We start from the raw sequence: 8,274 nt of genomic DNA on the forward strand, positions 1-8,274 counted from the left end.
ATATTTTTATAAAAGCTTTGTAACATCATTGCTTGTAATAATTTGTAAAACTCCATAAAATCTGATATTTTCTGTGAAAAATGGTTTGTAAGTCTCGTTCCAAAACTGTGAATAATTACATGTGTGTTCTTTGTTTTCTTTTATTCGTAATTGAAAAGAGTGTGTGTTCCCAGAAATATTTTATGTTTTATGAAAAATTGTAGTCTTAAAACCCTAAGACCGGGATGGTAATAGTAACGTACAAAATGATGTGTAGTTTTATATTTTATAAAACCAGTGAAGTGTATAATTTCGTAAATCCGAAATAACATTGTTAATCCCTATGTGAGTCGTTACAACCATGCTTAATATGACTGATATGCCTGTCATGACGTTCTTTAGGCGCCGGTTTCGGTAAGACATTTGTCACCCTAGCCTGGCCCCTTCTAGCTGTAGCGAACAACTCAGGTGTGGGGGTGTCAAACCCGTATAGATCTATACACAATTACCTCGCTCTCCCTCCAGGAGACTCTTTTTGTAACTACAGGACTTACGATATACGCCAGCTAGGTACGGTGAAGGAAAGTCTCACAAGTGTCTTAACAGATTTACGTGAACTTTGACCCCCATTATTGAATAACGAAAACAACATTACTAGTGTAAACTCATGACTGCAGTTTTATGACACGCGTTTTACAGCTTTACGACATACATGATATAACTTGTTCTTTTAACAGCTTTATGATGGACAGATTATGACATACAAAATTTTCTGTCGTAATAATTCTCTTTTGTATACCGCTTTGGATTAAATTATTTATAACACTTTTTATAAATAATCATTAATAGACTTATCAACTTGTTATATATTTTGTGTAAATAGCAAAATCCTTTAAGTTTTTAAACCATAAAAATGATGAGAACATATTACGACTATTTTACTAATAATAATAGCTTTTACAAAAACAATCAAATTTGTACTTTGTTTAACACACCAAAATTTAGTATAGGAGTTTTGTATCACCAAATATACTATTTTGTTGTGACACTAGCATGTCACGATTTTTACAAGATACACAAAAAATCTTGAAACTTGTTACATCAAAATATTTGTGTAAGTATATGTATTAAAAGATATATGTCCCAAAAGTTAACATATTTGAGTATAAAACAAATATTCTTGTCATTTTTGAATGCACAACCCGTATCTACAAGATTTCATACAACATACATGTTAACAAACACATATCTCATGATTTTTATGAAGATGCATAAGATAAACTTCATGTTCATGCAAATACCCAAAGGTTAAACACATTACACATTGGTCCATGCAATTATCCAATGGTTAAATGAGATTTTGACTTGTATTCCCCCCCCCCCCCAAAGAGTATGAAAAACACGAAAAGGAGTGGGGTATGAAGCTCACCTTGGAGTTTTCGAGTGGTAGAAGAAGAAGAAGGAAATTTTGATCCTAGCTTGTCTTGGAGAGGTCACTCAAAAAATGGTGATGTTCTAAGAGCTGAACACACACAAAAAGTTTGTTAACAAGGAGTTGCTATCATAATAATGTTTAGATTTACAAGAGTTGTATGATGGTCTTACCAAAATTTCGATCCTTTGAAGAAGACTCCTTTGAAGATAAGACACACACCCATGAAATTTTAAAGGAAAGAAATTAAGAGAAGTTTGAGTTTTTGAGAGGAAGAATGGGAGGATGTTCTTGTGACTTAGAGCGGAAAAATGAAAATGGGAAGTGTTGGAGAGGAGGGGGTGGGGGGTCGGCCTATCCTGCAAGGTAGAGGGGGAAAGGAGAGTTGACCTTTTGATAAATTGATGGGAGGTGCATGGATGTATGGAGGGCAATAGGTCCTGATGCATGGGAGTCAAATAGTGAGGTGGCAACTCTTTTATTCCATTCCTTTTTTTTTGTTTTTGCTTAAGCCAACCGACCCAAGAGGGTTCTCGACCCAAAGGGTGGCCCAAAAATAGTGGGTATCGATTTTGGCTTGGCCCAATAAAAATTTTCGGCCTAAAAGGAGAGTTCAATAAAGGTTTTCGGCCTATTTAGGCCCATTGAAGTGTTTTCGGCCCAATGGAAGGCCCAATAGTGGTTTTCGGCCCAATGTAAAGCCCCATATAAGTTTTTGGCTTATTAGGGCCCAAAGAAAGGTTTTTGGCCCAATAAGACCAAATGGAGAAGTTATCGGCCCAATAGGGCCCAATGAAAAAGTATTGGTCTAATAAGGGTTTTGGGCCGAGAATTCTTGGGCTAAGGCCCAAAATTGATTGGACTTAGCTTATTGGGTCGAGTTTTGGACTTGCATGAGGTTATTTCGACTTGTATCACAATGTACGAATCTATGAACCTAAATAGCATTGTAGTTTGAATTTCACTAAATGTAATGTTGCAAGGTTACATGGAGGAAATTGTCTTGTACAAGGATCAAAATCTTAACCATAATTTGCTAGTTGTGACATAATTTATTTATTCCTATGGTATGTAATATATTAAATAAATTAGTTTTCTTGGTTTATTTTTGTAAGTAATAGATTAGTTTTTAGAATTCATTTGTTATTGCAAAAATGTAACAAGAGATGAAGTTGAAACCATTTTTTGAAGACAAAATAGCAATTTTCGAGTCTAAAAGGTGTGCAGGATTTTTAGTGACATTTTCTGAAATGTGTCACTAATGCTGTTTACAAAGAGCTGTGTGACTTTTAGCCTTCAAGAAGTTTTTCCAACAACTTCACAAGAAGTTTTTTGGTCCCCTTAAATGTTCCTTTAGGAATGGACTTGATATTTTTGTGTTGGCTCACAAAAAAAGTTCATTAGTTGGTTATGTTTATGCATGTTTGTGTTGTTTGTGTTGTAACTTATACAAACTCTAAATATATAAGTAATAGCATGAAGTTTTATTAAAGATATAAAAGGTTCAAATGTCCTCAAACTTAATACCGGTTATTAAAATTGATTTGTGTCAAATTATATATAAAAAACTAGCTTTTTATATAGAACCTTTAAAAGTGATTTTCTTTTGAAAATTGATACCATGGTTTATTATATGCATGTAATAACCATGATATACAAAATTTTTTAAACTATAATTATAAAACATATAAAGACCCTTATTTTACAAATCTCAAATTTATGCAATGCTTTTGAAAAACACTCGCACATCTCATGTATGTACTAGTATGATAAAGGATACCTACCCGCTTAGTGTTGTCTTTTGATGGCTGGGGTGTTTTCGTGATTTCTATAACCAAGTTATAGGCCGATTACACAAGTTTTTCAAATTGTATGATTTGATCGGAAATCTTTTGTGATAAAGGATACCAAAGCAAGAGAGATCTGAGGCATAGATGGGATCAAACAAGTCTAATTAAATTTGTTATTAGCGATCCCATAAATCTAGGAATTATTTAGTGAGATATAATTGATAATCGATATCTACCGGGTTGAATACAAATGGATGGGATAAATGATACCTAACCATTAATTTGTTTTGCAACTTGGATCCTATACTTTGATAATTAATGTTTTGGAAACAAAAAGGGTATTAATTATTGAAGATTAAATATTGAAAATACTAAATAAATTTTGTTAAAATTTTGTAGTTAAATAATCCATTCTCATTATCATGAATTGTCATTTTCCGTAATGACTTAATGAAACAATAACATCCATTAGATACAACTTCAATGAATGGGTTCATGTCATAAGAGACAATCTCATGAGAGATATGAAATTGTATACACTTAAGGTCCTAGTGCTAAACTATTTGTTTTGAGCAATAAACCTGAACGTGATGCCTAGTAAATGCATCATTTTGATGCTAAAGATGTTTCTAACATCATGCAAGGAATAGTTATTCATGACTTCTAGGAAGTCTTGGATAATTTAAATGTATATTTGATGATATAACAGGTTAAGCAATATTCCAATAAATAAAGTGATATTTTATTTAAAGCTAGTTTAATCATTGAAATAATGCAAGGCTAAAAGAATCACCTTGTGTGATCTAAGAGGCCCATGTTTTATGGACCGAACACCTTAAAGACCAAGAAATCTACTAAAGCCCACATAGATGGATCTTGTTTCTTTTGTGAAGAAACTGGACACTGGAAGTGGATTTACACCTCTTATTTGGGAAGAAAGTCTAGAAGAGACTAGTACTTCTACTATCTACTAGTTAGAACTCATACTTTTCATATAACACTTAGGTACTTGGTACTTAAATGTTAATATAATATTTGTAAATGGATTCACTACTAGAAAAAAACCTTTTATGACGCGCAATGCGCGTCGTAAAACGCTCAAACGACGCGCAAATGCGTGTCAAGGAAGGCCTTGTCATAACGAGAGATGACGTGCTTTTGCGCGGCATCTATAGACGAAGCACATATATGACATGCTTTTACGACACACAGTTATGACACGCAATGCGTATCAAGGAAGGCCCTGTCATAAAGGAAGACGACATGCACTTACGTGTTGTAACCTTACGACGCACGTGTTTATGACATGCAATGCGTATCAAGGAAGCCCCTATCATAAAGGAAGACGACACGCATTTGTGTGTCATAATTTTAAATGTTTTAAAATATGTATATGTTTTATAGAATTACTAATTTTCAAATTAAACAACAGATTGAAATTATCATAATACAAAATAAAATACCATACATAGGAACGATAATTCATTTAAAAAAAATATCACATGTCAAACAAGTTACCTAACATTACATGTCAAATAACACTACAAAAAAATATCGTATGTTAAGACTGTTATTGTATGTTGTTAGTATTCAAAATTTCTCCACTATTACCATTGAAGAGGTAAGTTGTTGATGAGCCAAATGGGCTTCCTCCTGTGCAACCAAAAGCGCATTGTATAGCTGCTACAAGGAATTGTTTTTATTGAGTTTTCAATCTTAACCGGTTTCTAATCCCAAATATCTCCTAAAAATTCATTCACAGAAACCACATTTTGGATTCTTTATCGGTTTGAGGCAATAAGGAATTGTCATTATTTCCATCAAAAGCTCCATAATCTATGAAATCATCAACATTAATCTGCAAAACAAGTTCATTATATTACTAAAACAAGAAATGGAAATTGCTTTCAAAAGGTGAATAGAAATACCTTTTCATTTTGTGGGGAATTTGGCTTCCGAACATTACTTGAAAACACCCCAATAGCTTTTGGGATTCCAGAAGTCAATGGTTGTTTTTTTCTATCCATTGAATAACCTACTTCTCATAAGAACTTAAACATACAATTCAGATTAAGATACATACATACATCGAATACTCTATCAAAATATCTGAAAATTAATTGAAAATTTCAAAAAAAAAAAAAAAAATCAAAATGATAAGATAAATAAGGGGCATGGGCATAATACCTCGTTAGTTTGTAAACCACATGCAATATATCCATCAGCAACAGATAAACCAACAAAATTGTGGTCAAGATCTTCTTCAACATATATATCAAAAACCACAATCATTTATATATATATATATATATATATATATATATATATATATATATATATAACTAAAAGGGTAAAAAGGGGTATACCTCATTAATACTCCATAATTTCGCAGTATAGTCATCACTTCCACTGGCTAACTTCATAGGATGTACTCGAGAAAAGTCAACAAACCATGTCTTCCATTCATGCTCTGTATGATGAGAAACTGCTTCACCAGTTCCAGCGTCCCATATCTATATTCATTTATTTATTTATTAACATATGTTCTAATTTTATAAAAGAATTTTGTAAATTTACTAAATTATACCTCGACTATGCCATCACAGTCTGTTGAAGCAAGATTGTTTCTTATATAGTTGTTCCAACAAATACAACTAATCTTTGATTTGTTTGACATTCAACGGCTGGATAATGAATGTCAAAAAAATCATTTAGCAGAGAATCAAAATCATAAACTTTTATCTTCTTTGACACTCCAGCAGTTGCAAAATAATCTTCATCATGATCGAACCCAAGGTACTGTCCGTACTGCTGACACATTTGTTTAGTGTGTTCTATCCAATTTTCATAAAGACAAAGTTACAATAATTGAAAAAATTAGACCAATATCAAAAGACAAACACATTAAACATACATCCACGAATGGGTATTTACGTCCTTTCTCACCTCTTGTGAATCTCTGCTATGAGTAAAAGGTTTGTTATCATTATTTTCAAAAAGAATATGTTCGAATCGGCAATTTGGAACATCTTTGATGATGTTCCATTTGACATGGAATTGGCCACTCCACTTGTCATGCTGCCAATATTCTGATAGAGTTGTTATATATCTTTTTCAAAAATGTTTGTTGGCATTCATTGTTTTATATAAATATAAATTGAACTCAAAATACATAATTATAAAGTGATAAATCCTGACCTTAAAAAAAGGTTCCCATTGTTCCATGAAACTGTGAAAGGCAATTTGAATTTTGGGGAAATGGTTGGTAAGAGGAATGCAAATTCAGTTTTCAAACTTCACATGGGCTTGCTGGATGGGTGAGACTATCTTTTATATTATAATTACACTCTTAGGAAAGAAGCCAAATTATTTCACCTTAAGGATACCTAGATCCAAACTCCCTATGCATGTTTTCAGCAATTTCATCAAAGACCCAATTTCTCAATGCTCGGTCCCTTGTCAACTGTATCATCTGTTGGATGGATATTGTAAAAAGAATAAGAATTTCCCAAGAAGATATAAGATGATTGGACAATCTGAAATTCATTCACCTTGGCAACTATACCTGCACCATTAACAACTGGTTACAGACTATCAGCTTTCTTTGCAACCACAAATTTAACAGATGGGAATCTTGTTGAGAGCTTAACTATATACTTTTCAGGATCTCCTAGTATATCAACATAAACCTGTAATTACATTCATTGGTTTTCATGGAATTTAGTGACAGTTAAATTCAAGTATATAGGTGTATTAGTGTATACCTCGGTTAGAAGATAACCCATGTCCAACACCCTTTTAACAAGGCCCATGGCAGACTCATGTGATATCTCGTTGAGGTTAATCTTATTTCTATTAAAAACAAGCAATCAGGCTCAATTAGAACAGTTATTTAAGAGGTACAAGATTTTTTACTGTAGGAAGTTGCATACTAAATTTTGCAACATTTTAGCCGAAAGCTCTTTAGGATCTATGACATCAACAACCAACCAACTGTTTTATCAGTCTTCAAACTTTCAAATGGCTCCTCTATTTGCTCTTCTTTCAAAGTTTTTGAATCTACATAAAACAAAGAAGACGCTCTTCTGAAGGTGAAAATGAAAAGAAAAGACAGGGTATATGACAACATCACACAACTTATGGAAGAAAGGAAGCCTTTAATCATTTAATGTGCTATAAGTAACATAGTAGATGTACAAAGGAAATTAGGAATCAGTAAAATAATTCATCTACCATAATGTATTGAGAGGAGAGAGAGAACGGTTTAATAACAATCTTATTATGTGAAGAGGTATTAAAACCAATCATAAACTTCGATGGTTTTTTAGGTTAAAAGAACAAGTCAAAAAGTAAATAGGTCCGACAGAGCCGATAGGCATTAGTACACTTTCGATACACCATCTAATAATCATAAGTTTATAACAGTAAAATCAATACAACAACAAGATTAGGGTTAATAATTTAGAGAGAAATTAGAAATCGAAGGACGACCAACCCTAGTATATCGATGATGGTGGGGAAGCCGGCAAACGAAGGTGAATCGTCCACCCATGCTCTGGTTTGTTTTGCTTTTGTGAGGTCCTAAACAAAAATCCCTAGAATTAGGGTGGATGTATTTGAAGCGGGAGATATGAGAGAACACTGATGAAGAGAAGGTGAATCGTCCACCCATGCTCTGGTTTGTTTTGCTTTTGTGAGGCCCTGAACAAAAAGCCCTTGAATTAGGGTGGATGTATTTGAAGCGGGACACTAATTTTAGGGCATGCAAAAATGCGCGCCCTAAATCCTTCACATTTTGGGAAAGCTGACATTAGTTTTAGGGCACACACGTATGCGTATCTTAAAACAGTGAGTGTCATGCTTTGCGCGTCATTAAAGGATATTTTTGTTGTAGTGATTGCAAATATTTATTGAAGAATAACCAAGCTGAGCACAACCAAGTTGGAAATACAAATTCGGAATTTAGTTTATTATTTAAGCATTGAACATAAATTACTTGTAATGTAAAAAAATATTTGTTTTGGAACAATGTATGTTTTAATTTAGCATGTATGAATTTATGTCTCAGTTAAT

At 33.0% G+C, this 8,274-nt stretch overlaps 1 pseudogene; it reads right to left on the reverse strand.

Annotated features, from left to right (window-relative positions):
- Positions 1–6,577: 6,577 nt before the first annotated feature.
- LOC145076273 (ribonuclease H2 subunit A-like) lies at positions 6,578–7,366 on the reverse strand (annotated as a pseudogene).
- Positions 7,367–8,274: the final 908 nt, after the last annotated feature.

The sequence above is a fragment of the Lactuca serriola genome, chromosome 9 (genome assembly GCF_051521515.1).
Source record: "Lactuca serriola cultivar US96UC23 chromosome 9, Lser_US96UC23_V15, whole genome shotgun sequence".
In the NCBI taxonomy this organism is placed as follows: Eukaryota; Viridiplantae; Streptophyta; class Magnoliopsida; order Asterales; family Asteraceae; genus Lactuca; species Lactuca serriola.